At 41.5% G+C, this 20,357-nt stretch overlaps 1 protein-coding gene across 10 annotated transcripts in view; it reads right to left on the bottom strand.

The window, feature by feature from the left end:
- PHACTR2 (phosphatase and actin regulator 2) overlaps positions 1-20,357 on the bottom strand; it is a 247,941-nt gene that overhangs the window by 103,014 nt on the left and 124,570 nt on the right. The gene's annotated exons all lie outside the window — the stretch shown is intronic.

The following is a 20,357-nucleotide window of genomic DNA, read 5'->3' as shown; positions in this document are numbered from 1 at the left end:
AGTGTCCTCTTCCCTTATATTAACTATGGTCATTTGATTGCACAGAATCCTTACTTACCATGGTATTAATTTTAGAAAATTTGATACCAGCAGTTTTTTAACTTGTTTTTCTAACAGAGGCAGCCATTATTTTTAAACCCCCAAAGGGGAAAGCTACTAAAGATTTCCATCTGTCTGCAAGCACGGACAGGGAATCTCAGAGTTTCAACTTGTGGCCCATAGGCCTGCAGAACGGTGATGTTTGTGCAGCTGCATGACATCCTCACGCACTGACACGAATACTATCCCCTGGGCTCGCTACAGGATATTTAACAGATTAAATAATGTCACTCGCATTTAGGGTTTAAAGAAACTCTGATTGAGAGGGAAGAGGAATTTTCCTTTGCAAAAGGAAAACCAATTTTAATGTCAACAAAGGCATTTTAAGTTTTGAATATCACTGTTATCACTATAAGCAAAGGGTTCTATGAACAGATCAGATGGCCGTGCTTAGAAACAGCAAGAAGTTTGTTACAGAGATGAAAACAAGAGGGGAACCACCGACTTTCCTTCCACCTTCCTTCCCTTGCAGAACTAGCCGTCTCCTACAGTAACTCCCTGAGTGTGGGGCGGGGGGCGGGGAGCAGGTCACGTGCGTAGAGGGCCTGCTGTGTTAGTGAAAAGGAAGAAAAAGTCAACACATCCCCATGGGACAAACTACCAAATGAGAGAGAATGTCACCTCCTCTATGTTAGCATAACGACCACTCGGTTTAGCTGAGCATGCACATGGGGATGAAACTTTAGGGAAGACGCTGGCAGACCTGATAGATAAATTGGAAAATAAAATCAAATGAAATTTCATGATTTTTAAGTGAGTGGCTAAATTTTGCCTCAGAAAAAATTATGAAAAATTCCCCAGAGAGAATGAGTCTAACAGAAGTATTATTAAAATAACACAATAAATCTGGACCGATATCTTTAGTGAAAAGGCTGGTGGATAAATAAGAGCCCCGAGAGTCTACATATAATGGGACTAGCCTCTCTGTCGTCCAACAGTTCCCTGGCAATCACACCAAGCTCTATAAGAGACTGGGGGCCACACGGAGAATTCTGGACTGTCTACCCAAGGGAGAAATGAAATCCACAGGCTTGTACATCAGAAAGCAGGACGCTGGGAGATACAAGCTGCAGCCTTGCACAATGGAAAACAGGATGCTGAGAGGAGAATGTACATCAATTCATCACAGAGTCCCCAAGGCACTCAGATTTATATCCTTGGAGTTCAGTTAAGAGGTGACTGCAACAACTCAGGCATCTGAACTTGGACAGGAGCACTGAAAACGGATTGGGAATGATGAATGGGTCCAAGGGACCTTGAGGCGGGAGGAGTGAGGAGACTGAGGAACCGCCCGGAGAAGTCAAGAGAAAACTCCATGGTCAGAATCTCTCTGAGGACATGGTGAGATGTCAAGAGGAGAAAAAGACTTTGAGAAAAGACCGATGGCTTGTGTTCAGGAACTTCAGGTGCTGGCAGGACACCGAGGGGGAGATGTCCAGCAGACAGTCAGAAATACACTATCAGCACACCAGCAGAAAGTCGGTGTGGAAGTTCCAAACAAAAATGGCAGTTGAGGCCAAAGGTAAAGTCCTAGGCAATGGGTACATTCAGGAGGCAGTAAGCTTCACGAGATAAAGAACTTTGGACTTCTTTTGTACTGAGAATCTTCAGGTAAAGGGAAAAATTTCATTTATTTATCTGTTTTCAATTCACCAAGTGTGGGGGACACTCAAGCATGTTTACGGGCCGAGGGGAGAGAGCCCAAAGGGAGGGAGAGCCTGAAGATCCAAGAGAGAACAGACTAGCCACACGGGGACTGAACTTCCTCAGGGTAACAGCAAGATGTGGGGTGGAGAGGAGAGCCTGAACCTCCTCTAGGGAATATCAGGAAGAGACTGGGAAGTCAGGAGATGACGACAGCAGCAAGGAGATGTGAAGGGAAACTCAGGGGTGCGGCATGAACTTCAAATGACAATACGTACAGTACAGGCAGCAAAACGGGCAGGAACGGCCGTCAGCAGTGGAATGGCAATGGCGAGGGCTGAAGGAGAAGAGAGCCGCCATGACGGAGAGGGACATGGAAGAGTTGCCAAGGAGAGGCGAGTGTCAGACAAAACAAGGAAGAGAAGGAAGGAAAAGTCCACAAAAAATGAGGACGGAGAAAAATCTACTTACTGTGGAATGGAGCCATTCGTTCAAAACCAATTTATGGAGCAACTATTGTGGACGAGGTAATGCACTGGGGCTCTAATAGTGGGCAAAAATGGATTGGAACTCTGCCCTCAGGAGGCTTCCAGTGTACGACAGAGGCTGACAGTGTTCAAGCAACCATCCGTTCCAAGATAGGAACACGGCACGGGGTGAGAACCCAGGGGACGGGGTGTCTGGATGGGCTCCCACAGCGACAGTCAAGCACTTGATCTAGCGACAGGCACGGCGTGACATGGTCTTCAAGTTCTGAGTTAAAATTCAGGGTAAAACTGTTACAGAGATTTAGTCTAGTTTCATAACGCTGCTTCAAAGGTAGAAAATACCCTGTCCAAATTAAGCAGGAAACCATTAAAAAGTCACTGAAAAGCAATGGATTAATATTCCCTAGTTGGTACACAATTCTCTAGAGGGAGAGAGCGCGGGAGGGAGGGAGACAGAAACAAATCCATTAGCCATTTTTTTAAAAAGTAATTTTATAGTAATGATGCCTTTAGGGTTGGTTTTAATTTTTTTTCTCCAACATAGTCACTAAGGATATCCCACTTACAAGATGTTCTATTTTGGTTTCTTTCTTTAAAATGGCAAGTCTTCCAGAGAACAAGCTGTACCAGCAGGACTTGGGTACACCACAACACGGAAGCCTCTCAATCCCATTAGGGCACCATCAAGCCAATCAGAGTATTCCAAAATTGTTTTCTGATACAATGTTTATTACGATTTTCAATACTGGCTTGAAACAATGTTGAATATATACTAGAATGATGAAGAAAGCCTGTAGCTTGAACTCCATAAGCAATTAGTTGCAATTCACTGACTTTTCCAGAAGTCACAAAATAATTTTTAATTAAGTGAGTAGGGAGAAAAAAGCCTGCCTCTTCCAGGAGCAAGTATATGAAAAAAAAAGTAAAAGATCAAGAGTCCCATAAGGACAGGGACCAAAAGGATTTTACTGCTGTGGTACCCCCAGCCTGCACCTAGGCCACTGAAGGTACTCGATAAATATTTACAAAATGAGTAACTAAATCATGGACAAATGTTTGGCAATAATGTACAAGGCCTGGCCTAACTAGGCTATGATTTATTTTAGTAGGTCTTTAGATTTTTTTCACACAGAGGAAATTGTTTCCAACAGTGCCTTCCTGTAGAATTCCAAATATTTTGAAAGATAATATAGCAAACACCAAAGTTTGAAATTCAGAAAATATCAAAGCCAGCAGGAAGGATGATTAACACTCATAAGAATGGTACAGACACAGCTGACAAATTTTTGAGGTGAACAAAGGCTTAATTGCTGCTTACCATGCAATTTTAAAAAGACAACCCATCAAAGACAACTTGGAATAATCTATCTGTGAAGTAACCTGTTAAGAACTTTCTATTTTCACACAGCGATGCGTGGTGAGGATTCATTTTTTCAAGAGCCACCCCTCCCCACACACCACACTGACACTCCCTTCCTCCTTCTCCAAACGCTCTCCACACGTTCGGCATCTCAGATGTTTCTTCAGGCTTCACCTTCTTTCTCCGAACTAGGGAAGTCAAAAGGCAACTTCGTTTCATGGTAAAGAAATTAGGCAAGGTAAATCACCCCACTCAATTGAACTGAATCCACACTGCTTTTGTTTTTCCCATTCTTTTTAGGCATTACACGTGAGAATTTGAATCCCTCGGAAAACTATGAAACCATATTTTTAGGAAGTCAAAGTCTTTCATAATATAACATTATTATGGATGTTTAGCTCTCTATTGATACTTTAGACTTTTGATTCACTAAATACATCAGAAACTGGCAGAATTACAAGGTCCTTTACAAGTGGCCCAGTGTTGCAGTGGCAAATACCTGACTATACAATGCATAATAACACGCTCAATTACTAGGAAGCCTTCTTTAAGACTGGCAACAAGCAGCAAGTTTTTGTTCCAATCTAAACGGAAATCATCGCCTCTCCTATTTCAACTTCCAACTGAGAATCAAATATCCTCCTTTATACCAGTGTCTTAAGAGGAATAAACACAAATGGAGAGATGATTGACACTTGTGTGGCTCTATATTAAAACTTCCGGAGAAGTAAGAAAATGTTTTGTTTAGTTTAATTTTTTAGCTTATTTGGCACCCTGGTAACACTCTGGATATGCTTAAAAAAAGAGAAATAGTCATCTTAAGTATAAACACAGACCGGTGAGTACTGTAGAGGAAAAAAGTGGGCTTTGGGGCCAGAAAGATTTGAATTTAATCATCTCTTCCTCTGCATCCTAGCTGGTAACCTTGGGCAAGTCATTCAACCTTTCGGAGTCTTTTTTTCACCCGTGGAATGGGAAAATCCAACTTACATTTAGGTTGTTGCTAGAGATCACAGAGATAATGGCCGTGAAGGGTCATCCCGCCCACCAATATCCAAGAAAGGTCAACGCCCCCCAGTACCACTTCTACTCCTCACCCAAGCACGTGGAAACAGGGCTGTTAAGAGGTTTTGAAAGGAATAAATGATAGAAGTGGGTTATTTATGATCTGGAGCAACTGGGGCAGTGAAATTTCTTTGAAAGGTATTTTCCCGGTCTTCTAGAGGTCTCCAGGAAAACAAAAACACAGCCCCCCCCAAACAGACTCCTGCATAGAGCCACCTGCACCTTCCAATGGTCTCAAGACAATTGCTGGGAGCCGCTGAGACCGACTAGCACTCAAGGGAAATCAGCACTCTCCTAAAGCAGAGATGCCCTGGCTGAAGAATGGACAAAGCAAGCAGCTGACCTCACCTGCAAGAACGGGAGAGAGCGGCTGGAACCGGACCTGGCTCTCTTTCCCACCAAGTGGAAAGTTGCACAATTTATTTTTACACTCGCACCCGCAAAAAAAAGAAAAACAAAAAACAAAAAACCAGCTATTTTATTCAACAGACTGGTTGCTTACTTAGTATTTCATGCTGAAAATTCAGTTAACGGAACTATCTCCACCTAGTTGGGCTATCAGGTGGTGTTGCTTTAGGTTTTTCGAAAAGCCTGAACTTTACGCATTGCTATCGCCGCCAAAGACAGGAAGTTGCATTTCACTCCTGTTTCCAAATATGCCTAATGTCAAAATCTAAAGGAAAAAAGGTCTGTTTCATGACTGAAATAACTTCAGATCCTTTATAGGTAAGGCCACCTTTAAATTCAACATAAATAGCGAAGTCCCAAAGGACTGCTGTTTACTGAGAATCGTTATCCATGGGACTGGCTCAGAAATCTTTAAGAGGCGCCCTCTGTTTATTCTGCACCCCTCCCTTTTTGAGATCTAGCAGCAACCTTGTGCTCTTTCTCTTTGCCCCTAGAACTGCAGGACCCAGCAATAAAAATAAGGTTAGACTGGCACTGCAAACCACAATTAACTACTAATTAAATCCTTATCAGTTATTTCTATTGTAGACAGTAAGACTTCACTTTCAGGCCTTAGGATACTGAATTTGAATCTGAAATACCAGGGTTGCATCCAAGAGAAGTGTTCTCCCTTGGAAGAAGACCAATGTTCTGGGACTGTTAACCTTCCTCCAAATGCGTGTTTAGCAGATTCTAATCTGCAAAGTGCCTTAAAAGAGTCAAGTGACAAAGTCACTAGTAATGGGTGGGGAGGCCAGCTAGGAGTTGCTGCCCCCCTACCCCCACCCCATCACAATTTGGATTCAGATCAGGGCCCAAAAGAATTGGGTCTTGCATGCAGTTTTTTGGCAATGTTTTCTATCTCAGCCATCTCAAGAGCTAACTTACTTCTAGGGAACTCCTGGCCCAAAAGATGCCTAATAAGTTAAATAATTTCTGAGGTTACTGGGGAATTTCAAGTCCTTTTAAAAGAGGATATAGGATTGCTAGATTCTGATGCACCCAGATCTTACTTGTGCGCTTAATTGGCTTGAGGGACCTGTTTCTTTTAAATTAAGGAATTCCGAGCCTCAAAGAAGTAAGTGTGTTTTTGAAGCACTATCTTCATATCTTGTGACAAGACGAGCAAGTCCACCCACACTGTCCATCCCAGCGAAGAGTTTCCTGCGAAACTTAAAACGAGACAGGAAGCCATCAGGGAAAGCCAGCTAGGTGTTCCGAAATGTATATGGGATATAACACAAATGTGTTTAGTTACGCACGAATCATCCTTGAATTACCAGCCTGACTCCCTGGAGCTGCTGTATTTTCTGGCAAGAACATTCTTGTTCTGGCTTTACTCTGACAGGTATTTAAACACTATCTTTCTTTAGTATCCCTATTCATTTTCTTTCTTATTTTAGCAGCTCTTTGCGAAGAGCCATGCCACGCTGCTGAATATCAAACACACCTAATACAATGAAAGTATAGAGAGTACGAAAAATCAAACACAGAAAATAAAAAATATATACATGTAATGACATTTGGGAACAAAACGTTTCTCTAAATAGAATGCCTCATACTCAGGGACCTCAAAGATTATAAAACCAATCAGGTGATACCTACATAGCTGCTGACTACACTGGGAATAGAATCTTGAAAAGCAGTTTTAGTTTGGTTTTTCTCAGAATTACTCAATCGATTTGGTGCTCCAATCACAAGATCCTGGTAATTATTTCTCACATAATTATGGCACGAATAGAATGTTCACATAGACCATTTTCTAGTTTTCCCCATACACTCCACACTCTGTGCTTCACCTTTTTAGTGACACTGCCCAGTGACACTGGTTGATGCTCATTGTTGAAAATCACCTTCAACACATCCTCTGGCTGGAGTCACACCTGCTGAGTGAGCAGGCAAGAGGCGGCAATCTGTTCAAGAGTGGAACTCAAAAACCAGAAAGAGATAATGGATCCCATGTACTTATGGGCCGTTGTGAATGGATCCCAGTTTGTAAACTTGTTTTAAGGACACTGTTATGGGCTGAACTGTGTCCTTCAAAATTCATATATTGAACCCTTAACCCCAAGGACCTCAGAATGTGACTGTGTTTGGACACAAGGCCTGTAAAGAGGTAACAGAGGCAAAATGAGGTCACACAGATGGGCCCTAATGCAACACGACTGGTGTCCTCATAAGAAGATAAAGTTTGGACACAGACACGTGCATGCACAGCGGAAAGACCACACAAGGACACGGGGGAGAGGCGGCCATCCGTGTACTGTGGAAAGAGGCCTCAGAAAAAAATCAAGCCTCAATCTTGGACTCGAATTCTAAGTCCTAAGTTCTTGGACTCCAAAACTGTGAGAAAATAAATTTCTGCTGTTTAAGCCACTCAGTCTGTGGGAGCTTGTTTCAGCAGCCCCAGCCAACTAATCCAGCCATTTGCCATTGTCTGTAAAGCTATTTATTCACACGGTGAAGGTGGGGCGAAAACGTCCCATGATTTTCAACCTCACCTCTAAAATCTACCTCTCCCCTCCTAAAGAGGGGAAAACAAAGGTCCTTTAAAGGCTTCTGCTACGATTCCTTTGTAATGGCTTTATCAGTTAAAACATCACCATTTGAAAAATGAGGTGGACGTGGGTTCTGACATTCTGTGGTCGGATGAGTAAAGGGGATTCATGCTAAAAAGTGTACAGTCCTAGATGTTTTTAAAATCTCAAGTTTGATTTTATTCATGTTTTCTTTATAAAATTGGCAGCCAGTACTTTCCAAGCGACAGAACACGAGTTGCGCACATATGTATACAATTCTGTTTTAGAAGACTCGAGGAAAATGAAACACAGCTCAGGCCCACAGGAACATCTGACATGAGCTCAGTTTTAACTCCTTCTGGCGTATTCCAAGTTTCCACTCTCAGTGGCTCCTCCACAGCCAGCCCGCAGGTCAGCACAAGTTAGCGTTGCAGAGGCAGGAGAAATTTCTAAAAACACAAAATCCCTTTAAAGAGACGAAACGGACAAGAGCAATCCTAAGGCATCCTGTCAGGAAGCCCTTCTCAGTCCTGCGGGCTTCCCAGCTGTTGTCAGGAACATCTTTACTCTGAAAGGAAGGTCCAAGGCAACGCTCCGCTGGCCTCCTTGGGACACCTTAGACAAACAGCAGCCTTCCTCCAGAGGCCGAGAACCGCCTTAGGAAAGGCTTTGAAGAGATCCCAATCAAGACTCACTGGGATTGACTTCACGCTGGGCAACGCCACGAACCGCAAACAGGCTCCGTGCTGAAAGGAAAGACCCCGAAGGACAGAGGCAAAAATAAAAAGCCACATGTTCCCAAAAAGGAACACAGGGCAGGAATTTTCATGTAAATGATTGCTTCCTTTCGGAGTTTTCAGAAATTGCTGCCCACATTTCTAAGAGAGAAGAGGGCTGGGCCTCCTTTTTAGAAGCACATTTTATTAAAATCTTTCTTACAGTCCCTCCCACTCATTATTAAACATCTGTTTTATCAGCACCCTGGTCTTTGACTCTGGGTCCCTGGGAAGTAATCGGCAGGCAGCTACCACAGATGGAGATCCCAGGGGTCTTGCTGAAAAGGCAACAGCGCTGAAATCCTGTGTTCTTTCCTCAACAGTAACTGCCACTCCGCTGATCACCTCTTTCCCTTTGAGTGTAACTACATTTAGCTCAAACCTGACTAGTGTGGGAAATGAATTTTTCTGAAGCTTATATTAACAAAATGTATGTAAGAGCAAAACATTTTCTGACAATGAGATTTTAGCAAAATTGTACATGACAAGAGAGATACTTGCTCATGAACAGGACATAGTAATGACCAAATTCATCAAGGCAGTGGGTACAGAACATCGGGGTTTTTGAACTGCACATGTTGTAACTTCTACCTTAAGTCAAGAGAAGATACACATTGTCAGTGAAGAGAAATTTTCATCAGAGGCCCCGTTTGATTTTTCCTTCTTTTTTATTTTCATTTATTTATTTATTTTGGTGAGGAAGATTGGCCCTGAGCTAACATCTGCACCAATCTTCCTCTGTTTTATAATGGGAGGCTGCCACAATACGGCTTGATGAGCGGTGTGCAGGTCCACGCCCGGGATCTGAACCCATGAACCCCGGGCCACCAAAGCGGAGCACATGAACGTAACCTCTGCAACACTGGGCCGGCCCCTGAAGCCCCCATTTAAATACTCCTGCTAATCTCCAAAGGATGCTTCTCACCTTAAGAATCTTCTGGAATGCTTGTTGAAAATTCAGATTCTGGACCCCTCTCCAAAAGATTCTGATTTTGCTGGTCTAGAATACGGAGCCCAGAAATGAGTATTTTTACCAAGCGCACTTGGTAATTCTCACGGTCAGGCAAGTCTGTGAAACACCGGCATTCAGTTTGTAATACCTTAGGATTCTGTCAGGACCAGTATCCCATAAAGATGATGTACCCTTAAAATAAAATACACAAAAATACAGCAAAACTACAATTATCCTATACAGACCTTAAACGTGAATCTTTTTTAAAATGTTAGTAGATTATTACTACAGTAAACATATTTTTAAATTAGTCTATTCAGCTATAAAACTTTTAAACTTTCATAAAATATTCTTTAGACCGTAACAACAAAAGCAGGTCAAAGATGATGACAAGCATCCAAGAAAGTCTCTGAAATTAATTACACACTATTTGTTAAAGACTGAATCATCAGTCTTCTACATAAAGGGAAATGTGCATTGTGATTACTTATAAGTGACGCTGGGTGCCCGTGCAGATTACAGCGAGTTTGCTTTGCTACCTAATGACTCAGACACACTATCCAGCAGAATCAAGACACTTCCTAATACAAGGTCTCAAAAAACCAAACCAAAACAAAAAACATGCTCCATGAGCTTTCCTCAAGAAACTATCGGTGTCCTCTACAAAAATAAGGAAACAGATGCAGAAAAAATTAAGACAGGGATCTAGCTATCTGGAGATCCGACACAAGAGGGAAGTGGAAGGAATCCCAGGACGATGTGAAGAGGGATCCCAGAGCAACAGCTGGGCAGCAGCCTTGGAGGAAATCCAGTCCAGACGGGAACTGGGCAAAGACTACACACAGACTTCTTAAAGATAAACTTGAAAAATAAAGAAAGTGTCTGGACATATTGAGAAGAGATGTACCCGACTGCGGAAGGGTTTGGGGATGAGTTTATAGGACTTTTAGCAAGCAAACAAAAACGAGTACGAAAGGCAAAAGCTACGCAGGAAAGCACAGCAATCATGGTTTACCACAAGGCTTAGCTGTCGTTGGCTTTTACGTGGGTACATGGAACACTGATCTAATCAGGAGGACAACAGATGTTGGAAAGATGAGAATATCAGAGGATGGGAAATGTGGGATGGGGCGGCGATGGGGGTTGGAGGGGGTGTGAAAAGGGAGCTATATCTTCAATTTCCATACTGTGAGGTCAGTAATAATGTGTCAAGCTGAACAACCAATCATTAGCAATGTTTTGTTGTTAGTGCTGTTGAAGTGATTCTGATTCTTAGCGACCCTTGTGGACAGCAGAGCGGAACCCTGCCCGTCCTTTTGCACCATCCGCCCCCCTTCCTGTGCACTATCAGACAATAATTAGCAATGTAAGCATGCTATTTAGAGATTGGAAATAAATACTACAGAATCAGTTTAAACAACTCTAGGTTTCTTGGACGCTACTTAACTTTCCACTCAGTTCCTGTCACTCTACTAATAGCCAAACAGAGCTATTCATCGATTCAACAAATAGTTTTTTTGTCAGGCATATATCTTCTTCTTCTAGGACGAAGATGACAGTGGGGAACAAGATAGATAAGTCCCTTAGCTCCCGGAGCCCAGGTTCTAGAGAAGGGAGACAATGACAAATACACACACACAAACAAGATCATCTGCGCGATCGGGGGCAACACCGGGGAGAGAGAACTGCGACTAAGGGGTGGGCAGGAAAGGTCGCTAAGAAGGGGTAATGCTGGAGCTGAAACAAGGAGCCAGCTTTGGAAAGAGCCAGGGGAGAGTGTCCCGGGGTCCACAACAAATAGGGAGCAGCAACTGCCACGGTGGCAGGTAAGAGCGAGCCGTACTTGTCTGACGACTGGAAAAGGGAATGTAGCACGGAGTGGGGGTGGGGCCATGAAGTCAGAGAGGCGGGCGGGGTTAGGGATCATACAGCATCATGTTTGGCCTTGAGGACCACAGTGGGAAATCTGGATTTCATTCCAAATGCAATGGGAAGACATCAGAAGGTTCTCAAAAGGGAAGAGACACGATTTAGGTTCTCAAAAATGACTTTAGCTGTTACGTGGAAAATGAGCTGCAAGAGGTTGAGAACAGAAGGAAGACCCCAGCTCGAGTCCACTGCAGTTGTCCACGCAATGGACGGCCAGGGATCGGAAGACAGCAGTAGAGGAGACAGAGAGAAGTGGGCGGACATGAGACACATTCTGGAAGAAAAGGACATGCTGATGGATCAACATGGAGAGGAAAGGGAAAACCCAAGGATGACTCCTAGATTTTTGGCTAGAATAAGTGAGGGGCTGGAGGTGAAATGTACAAAGTCAAGGGAAGAACTGGTTTGGAGGCAAAATCAGCCTTCTGTGTACACCTGCTACCTGTAAGATGCCACTAAGGATTCAAGCCGACCTGTCTAATAGATGCATATTTGAGCCCAGAGCCCGAGCAGAGGGCAGCATTGCAGATGCAACTTTGGGCATCGCCCTCCTCTCATTTCTCCAGCTGCCCCCCAGGTCAGGCCTTCACTTCACCTTGTTGGATTATGGCAGCCTACCTCTTGGTCCTGCCTTCAGTCTCTGCCACGAAATCAACGCTGCAGGCAGCAGGCAGATTCACCCCCTCGCAGCAAAGCTCTCATCATTTCTCTCGTTTGATGGAAAACCTTCAGTGGTTCCCACGGCCTGTGTCTTACAGTCTTGCCTTCCACCGCTCTCCGCCTCACAGCCTGAGTTCTTGTTCCCCGTCTGTGTTTTTCAGCCTCCCTGTCTTGTCCCCTCAGTTCTCTGGGGGCCCTTCCCCTCCACCCTCATTTCTGCACATCTCCACTAAGTGCCTCTATGGAGGCTCGAGGCTCGGACGCTCGTGGGCAGGGTCTGCCTGTGCTTGATCTTTGGATACTCCCAGGTGGCTCAGCAGGCGCCTTGCCCGTAATTACTTCAGTTCAGGAACTCTTTATTAAAGTGCGGCTCTTTTCTCCTTCTTAACATCCCCTCACAAAATGAGCTGATTTGCAAGAATATATCTGCCAAGCACACACCAGCACAGCTTTCCAGGATATTCTTAAACAAAATACCACTCGCTCCTTCCTTTGTCAACCTCAGCGTGAAGGGCTGGAATGTTATACTTGCCAGAAGGTTTATATGAATAAAACATCGAGCCCCTTGAAATGAAAATAAATAGAGAAGTAGTTTACAACTATAAATGATAATGGTTGCACCATACTTTTTAAAGCAATGTTATTTGCCCCTTCCCTTCTGGGGAACAAAAACCGCTGCTTTTGGGTTTTGTTCCCCTGCTTCAGGTGGGAGCGGGAGTGGGGAAACCAAGATGTGTTTATTTTCTTAGGACTATTTCAACCTCAGGATTACTTTTACACAAGTTGAGTCCTCAATAAATATGAATCTTTATTCTCAAGAACAGAGACTCACAGTTAGCCTGAGAACACTAAGGTCCCCCAAGACAAGAAAATACGTTGGAACTTTTCCTCTATTCAAATTAAAGAGGCTTAATCAGAATCAACAACCCAGGCTGCCGATCTCCCCTTCTGCAGGAAGCAGGCAAAAGGCGGGTGTGACGCTCATCGGTGGTTCACCTCTCAGACTGCTGAAGAGAAAATAAATTTACGCTAAAAATATTTGGGATATGACTCACTGACTGACCTGAGGAGCTATGGACCAAAGAGAAGTACCTGAGGTTCCGATTTTTGCTTGTTCTCTCTCTCTCCAAGTGAGTGATGTTTGCATCACGATCACAAACAGACTAAGAAGAAAATTAAGACTAAAAAGAGGAAGGCTATATTAAGACACGTATTTTTGTTTTCATCATTGAACTCACAAGGAAAAAAGAAAAACTGGTTGAAAAACAGCCATTGAACTTAAAGCTGAGTCAGATTCCATGACAGCTAGAGAAAAACTAAGGCAGCGGCGGGCCAGCTCCCGGCTGTATCTGCAGCGGCGGTCCAGGTGGACACCGGACAGGGACACCCGGGCTCTCCGCATGTCCGCAGCAGGGGAAGCTGTGACGGCCCCACCATCTCCTCCGGACAGACACGAATCTCCTCTCTCGCGCTCTGTCCATATAGATTCTTCTCTATGCAAAGATTTTTAAAACAGAATCATACTACTTTAAAACCTGCCTTTTTACCTTTTTATGTTATTATGAAAATCACTTTTCAAAAATGTTTTTACATCATTTTTATATGGCTTATTCTATGACATGACTATGCCCCAAGTGACTAAGCAAACCTCTTGTTGTTTGACTATTAGTTATTTCCAATGTTTAGCTCTGATCAACACTGCCCCAGGGAGCAAGTCATTATTTCCTTTACAAAACACTTCCAGAAGTGAAACTGTTGCGTCTGACTGTATGCACATTTTAAGGTTTTTAATATATATTTTACGAAGCCACTCGCCTGTAAATTGAACCAATTGAAACTACCACAAAACAATCATCTCCTGGAATCAGTCTTTTTAATGTTTGTTGAATTCACAGGTGATCGATGGCATCCATTTTTTTCCTGTTTAATTGCTTCAACATTATTTCATACACCAATAGGTCAGTCACTTACATTTCTTCTTTGGTTAAGTAATGTGGGCAAGTTACTTAAATCTTGTGCTTCAGTTTTCCTTATCTGTAAAATGTGGATAGTAATAGCACATGGGTGTTGGGAGTATTAAAAAGTTAATTCAAGCGAAGCACTTAGAATAGTTCCTGACCCACGGTGAGTTCACAATTTTAGCCGTTAGATATTTTGAAAAATGCCTGTTGTGTTCTTTCCTCGTTTTTTCATTTGATCATTTACCTTTTTCTTACTGATTTCTTTTTCTTACTGATTTTTAAGACGTCTTACTGCATAAAGATGTTAATCATTGTTTCCCATATACAATGCAAATATTTTGTCAACTTTATGATTTTCTTTTTTCAATTTGCTGATGATGGTTTTTCTGCCATGCAGAAGCTTAAAATTTTAATATCATTAAATCATTCACTTTAAATCAGAATAAATTACTGAGACCAAATATTCAAATATGAGAAAAACAGCACAGGGAATCAGGTTTCTTAAGAACTCTAGTTTGTAAGAAAGAAAAAGATTGACAGATTTGACTCCATAAAAACATAAAGTTTTTATATAAAAAAAAATAAGCAAACAAAAGAGGTAAGAAAAACAGAAAAATATTTGCAATATATGACAGACATAAGGCTAATTGCCTTAACACACAAATCTGTAAGAAAAGAAAACATAAAATGAGGAAAGGCTATAAAGAGGCAATTCAGAGAAAAAGAGATTCAAATGCCCCACTTCACTCATAATCAAAATATTACTTTTTTACTAATAGATTTACAAAGATTTTTAAAAGTTAATTACGTACAAAACTGTGGTCATGTACAGTTGTGCAGAGTGTTCACTGCACAAGGACATCTAGGCAAAGGAGAGTTGGGACTGCATTCCTGCTAATATTCTACTTGTTAAACCATGTGCCTGCAGGGCTGCCTCACACAGAGAGAGGGACTTCTATTTCTCACAAAGCATGATATGGTCTAAGAGAGACCCTGATATGCAGTGTGGGTGAGAGAGTGCAGAAAAAGGAATTCTCATATAATGAGCAGATATACTGATACAGCCTCTCTGAGAGTAATTTAAGCCTATCAAAATAAAATATACAAATCTTTCAACCTAGCAGTTTCACTGCTAGTATTTTACTGGTACACGTAGTTCAGGCTGTTTAGATAAGGATGGTCATTTCAGCATTGTTCACAATAGCACACACAAAGAATCCAGAAAAAATATGAAAATACAAACACAAAATATAAAAACATGATAGATTCTTTTAAAGGAAATTATGATATATCCACAAATTATAATAGTTTGTTATAGGATTAAAGAGATCAATATGAAAATATTTTCAAGTTATATTACATGAAAAACTCAAAGTCTACAGCAGAAAGTATATGTCTTGCTTGTGTTTTGACAAAGATACATATATGAAGGAAAACTGTGTGGAATGAAAAAAAACTTGTTCACACTAGGTTGTAACTAGGAAGGTCCTGGGGGTCTGGGAAGTAGTAAAACTCACTTCCATCCTGAATCATCTTGTAAAGTTTGACTTTTGACCAGATGCATGTTATTTTCATTAAGGAAAATAAACTCTATCCATTTTTGCCTTTGTGGTTTCTTCTTACACTGGATTTACAAGGAAATGGATAAATTTCCAGAGGAGGACAAATAAAAGGCACTGACCAAAATATGGAAACCCAGAAACACAGACAGACACAGGTCCTACCACGGCCTAGGTGTGATTCTGCAGACTGCATTCACTCGTTCCCTCGTTGCCTGAAAACGAGAAGAGTGGCTTTGTGCCCTTTCAACCCACATGCTCAGGCGAAGCAGCCACGAGTTGGTCTGTGGCTCGGTGGGGTGGGGCTGAAGAAGACTGGAAGAAATTGTTACTAGATTCAGATAGCACCTTTCAGCCAACAAAGCCAGAGTAACATGTAATTCTGGATCAAAAAAGAATAAAAATAATATATATCTCTGATTCATATAATCACTGGCTTAAAGTGATCAGGCTGTTTGTTGAGAATATTTGTTGATTCATAGAGTCAACGAACCTTTATTGTGTCCAATCTGCCATGCCCTGTACTTAACAATGGGAAAACCAGAAGTCTCAGCTCTTCTAGGACACAAGGCCAGAGGGTACTGAAACCATCCTATTTGGGGTGTTACCTATTTAGCCTGTGCTTAAAACAATGGTTCTAATCTTCAATAAAACACTAGCAAGCCAAATCCAGCAACATACACAAGCATTAGACACCATACCCAAGCAGGCTTTATCCCAGGAATGCAAGGTTGGTTTAACATCTGAAAATCAATTAATGTAATATGCCATATTTATAGAAAGAAGGGAAAAACCGCACAATCACCTTACAGAGGCAAAAAAGCCTTTGACAAAATCCAACACCCTTTCAGGATAAAGATGCTTACAAACCAGGAGTAGAAGAGAACTTTTTGATAAAGGGCATCTATGAAAAACCCACAGCTAATATGGCACAACAGTGAAAGACTGATTGCTTTCCCACTTAGATCAGGAACGAGGCAAGAATGTTCACTCTTGTCACTTCTGTATAATGAGTGAGGGCAACTGGACAAGGAAAAGAAATAAAAGGCATTCAGATTGAAAAAGAGGAATTAAAATTATCTCTATTTGCACATGACCTTGTATATAGTATGATCTTGTACACAGAACTCCTAAGGAATCCACACTAAAAAACTATTAGGACTAAAAAACGAGCTCAGCAAGTTTTCAGGGCAAGATCAATATACAAAAATCAATTTTTATATATCTATACACTAGCAAGGGACATTCTGAAGATGAAAGAAGAATACAATTTCACTTGCAATAGCATCAAAAACAATAAAATATTAAGGATAAATTTAACAAGGGAAGAGCAGGACTTATACACTGAAAACTACAAAACATTGTGGAAAGAAATCAAGAAAGATCTAAACAAATGGAAAGACAGTCGTGTTTGTGGAGTGAAAGACTTCATCTCGTTAAGAGAGCAATATTATTCGAATTGATCTATGAGTTCTACACAGTGCCTATCAAAGTCCCAGCTGGGTTTTTTTGCAGAATTGACAAGCTTATCATAAATTTCATATGAAAATTCAAGGGGACCAGAACAGCCAAAAGATTTTTGGAAAAGAAGAACAAAGTTAGAAGACTCACTCTCTTCTGTTTCAAAACTTACTACAGAGTACGGTAATCTAGACAGTGTGGCCTATTATTAACAGACATATAGATCAATGGGATAGAATTGAGAGCTCAGAAATAAACCCTTAGATACAGAGTCAATTGATTTTTGACAAGGGTGCCAAGACAATGCAATAGGGAAAGAATCGTCTTTTCAACAAATGGTGCTGGGTAACTGGAGAGCCACCTGCAAAAGAATGAAATTGGAACCCTACATCCCACCATACAGAAAAATTAATTTAAAATGTATCACAGACCTAAATGTAAAAGTTAAAACTATAAAATTCTTGGGGAAAAAACAGACCTAAATCTTCCTGATGTGAGTTAGGCAATGGTTTCTTAGATATGACATCAAAAATACAAACAAAAGGGGGCTGGCCCCGTGGCCGAGTGGTTAAGTTCGTGCACTCCGCTGCAGGCAGCCCAGTGTTTCGTTAGTTCGAATCTTGGGTGCAGACATGGCACTGCTCATCAGACCACGCTGAGGCAGCATCCCACATGCCACAACTAGAAGGATCCACAACGAAGAATATACAACTATGTACTGGGGGGCTTTGGGGAGAAAAAGGAAAAAATAAAATCTTAAAAAAAAATACAAACAAAAGAAAAAATAGATAAACTGGACATCATCAAAATTTTGAATTCTGAATTAGAAACCATAGCATCAACAAAGTGAAAAGACAACTCAGAGAAGGGGAGAAAGTATTAGTAAATCATATACCAGATAAGGGACTTGTATCCAGTATATAGAGGACTCTTATAACTCAATAGGAGGAAGTCAAATTACCCAGTTAAAATTGGGCAAAGGGTCTGAACAGACATTTCTCCAAAGAAATCATACAAATGGCCAATAAGCACATGAAAAGATGCTCAAAGTCATTAGTAATTAGGGAAATGCAAATTAAAACCACCATGAGATACAACTTCACACTTACTAGGATGGCTATAATCAAAAAGATAATAGTAAGTGTTGGCAAGGATGTGGAGCACCTGGAACCTTTATATACTGCTGGAGGGAAGGCAAAATGGGCCAGCAGCTTTGGAAACTGTTTGGCAGTTCCTTAAAACATAATGTAACATAAACACAGAGTTACCCAGCTCCCAGCAATCCCACCACTAGATACACACCAGAGAAATGAAAATACATGTTCACCAACGACTTATATGTAAAGTTCACAGCAGCACTATTCATAAAGCCAAAAAGTAGAATAACCCAAATGTCTATCAACTGACTGACAGATGGATAAGTATGGTAGATTTATACAATGGAATATTATTTGGCAATAAAAGACACAAAGTACCAATACAAGCTACAACACAGATGACCCTTGAAAACATTATGCTAAGTGGAAGAAGCCAGTCACAAAAGGCCAATTCCATTTACATGTAATGTTCATAATAAGCAAATATACAGAGACAGAGAGTAACTCAACGGTTAATTAGGGCAGGGGGTAGGATTTGAGAAGGATGGGAACAGGGACTGATGGTGGCACAACAATGTGAATACACTGAAAAACAATGAATTGCACACTTTCAATGGGCGAATTTTATGGCATGTTGATTATTTGTCAATAAAGCTTTTTTAAAAAACAGAAACAATGGGTCTAACTGCATGTTTTCAGAGATAGTTATTAATAGCCTTCCTAGAATGACAGAAACAAATGCAGCCCCGAGCTGAAAGGTTTAAAAGAGCCTGAAATCAGGACCAGAAGGTGCCATAGTGGTTAAATTTGTGTGCTCCACTTTGGCAGCCCAGGGTTCCTGGATTTGGATCCCAGGCACAGGACCTATGCACTGCTCATCAAGCCGTGCTGTGGTGGCATCCCACATACAAAACAGAGGAAGATTGGCACAGATTTTAGCTCAGGGACAATCTTCCTCCAGCAAAAAAAAAAGACCCTGAAATCAAAAGAGTGAGAAGCAAGCTAACTTGTGGCCTATAATGATGATTTTTACAAAAGCCCAAATAAAGTAAGGAGTATTAACTAATAAACTGTGCGCTATTGAGTCCTTAGACTCAAACAGATTTCCCCCCACTAAGCATTTAAGACGAGAATCGTCTTCCCCACCGGAATCCCCAGCAGCTCCTCTAGCCTTAAACAAGTAGCAGACGCTGAAATCAAACAGAACAAGGATCTTCACACCATCAGTCAAGCCAGAGGGAAACCGCCAGCAAGGAGTGAAGAAATCCTTGGAAGGGTAGAGGGTTTAACATTCTCAGACTCAGGAAAGAACACCAACACCAGTCTAAAACTTAGGTGTGACAACCAAATGTTCTTTTGTTGTTTTTTCATTTCCATTTAGAGTCTGATGGCAAAACTCCAGGAAAACAGAGTAATAGTAATAGCCTTAGAGAACCCAAGTGGCTATCACGAGAAAATTCCTCCACTCTTACAATACCAAACCTTCAGTCACAACCACCACCATCCCTTCAACAAAACAAAACTGAAAACCCTTTACTCATGATGTCTGAGTTGGTCATTTCAATATATACAAACTTAATCTACTAAACACAGGACCTGCAATTTCAGTATCACACCATTCCCTGAGACATTGCTCAGAAATATCTTTTATGGGCAGGCATAACTTTTTGTTTAAATTACTTTCTGTGTAAATAAATTGCACCATCTCTTAACACGATTAGTCACTTTATCAGGAATTATAGCAATCTGGGTATTTTTTTGCTATACTGGGCAAGAGCGAGGACAGTCACATTTTAGGATTCTACTCTGCTTCTCAGTCATTGTTTATGTAATATTCCTTGATCTTTACAAAGGCAAAATTCACTTTTCTAATATGAACGCTAACAACACTTTGTGGCAAAAGAACTAAATTCAGGGCGATACTATCTGTATACGCCTGTTGTACTGGAGCACTGATCTAATTCTATGCTTTGCCAGAGCAGAAATTTAAAAACCTAACTCTTCCTTGAAATGAAAGAAGTCACACCACTCTCAAGTAAAACAAAGGAAACTCAAACCTTATTTGCACAAAATAGTTTACTAAATTTAAGCTCCTAATCCACACTCCCCAGCATCCTCCAAAAGCCATCAACATGGAGTCAGTGATGTTCTACAGCCCTTTTCAACCTTGTGACCTTTTTTTGGATTCGAACTTCTCCCCTTTGCAGAGGGTTCGTTGTCCTGGGGCATTCACAGAAGCCCCAGCAAAGCTTATGGTACTTCAGGGAGTGAAGCTCCGCAATATACACAAACCCACGCGGGGGGAGGCTGGAAGGAGAGAACGCTATCTAGCTGGAGACA

Source organism: Equus asinus, chromosome 1 (assembly GCF_041296235.1).
Source record: "Equus asinus isolate D_3611 breed Donkey chromosome 1, EquAss-T2T_v2, whole genome shotgun sequence".
NCBI lineage: Eukaryota > Metazoa > Chordata > Mammalia > Perissodactyla > Equidae > Equus > Equus asinus.
Note: the sequence above shows the minus strand (reverse complement) of the source record. Positions and strands in the feature narration are given on the sequence as shown.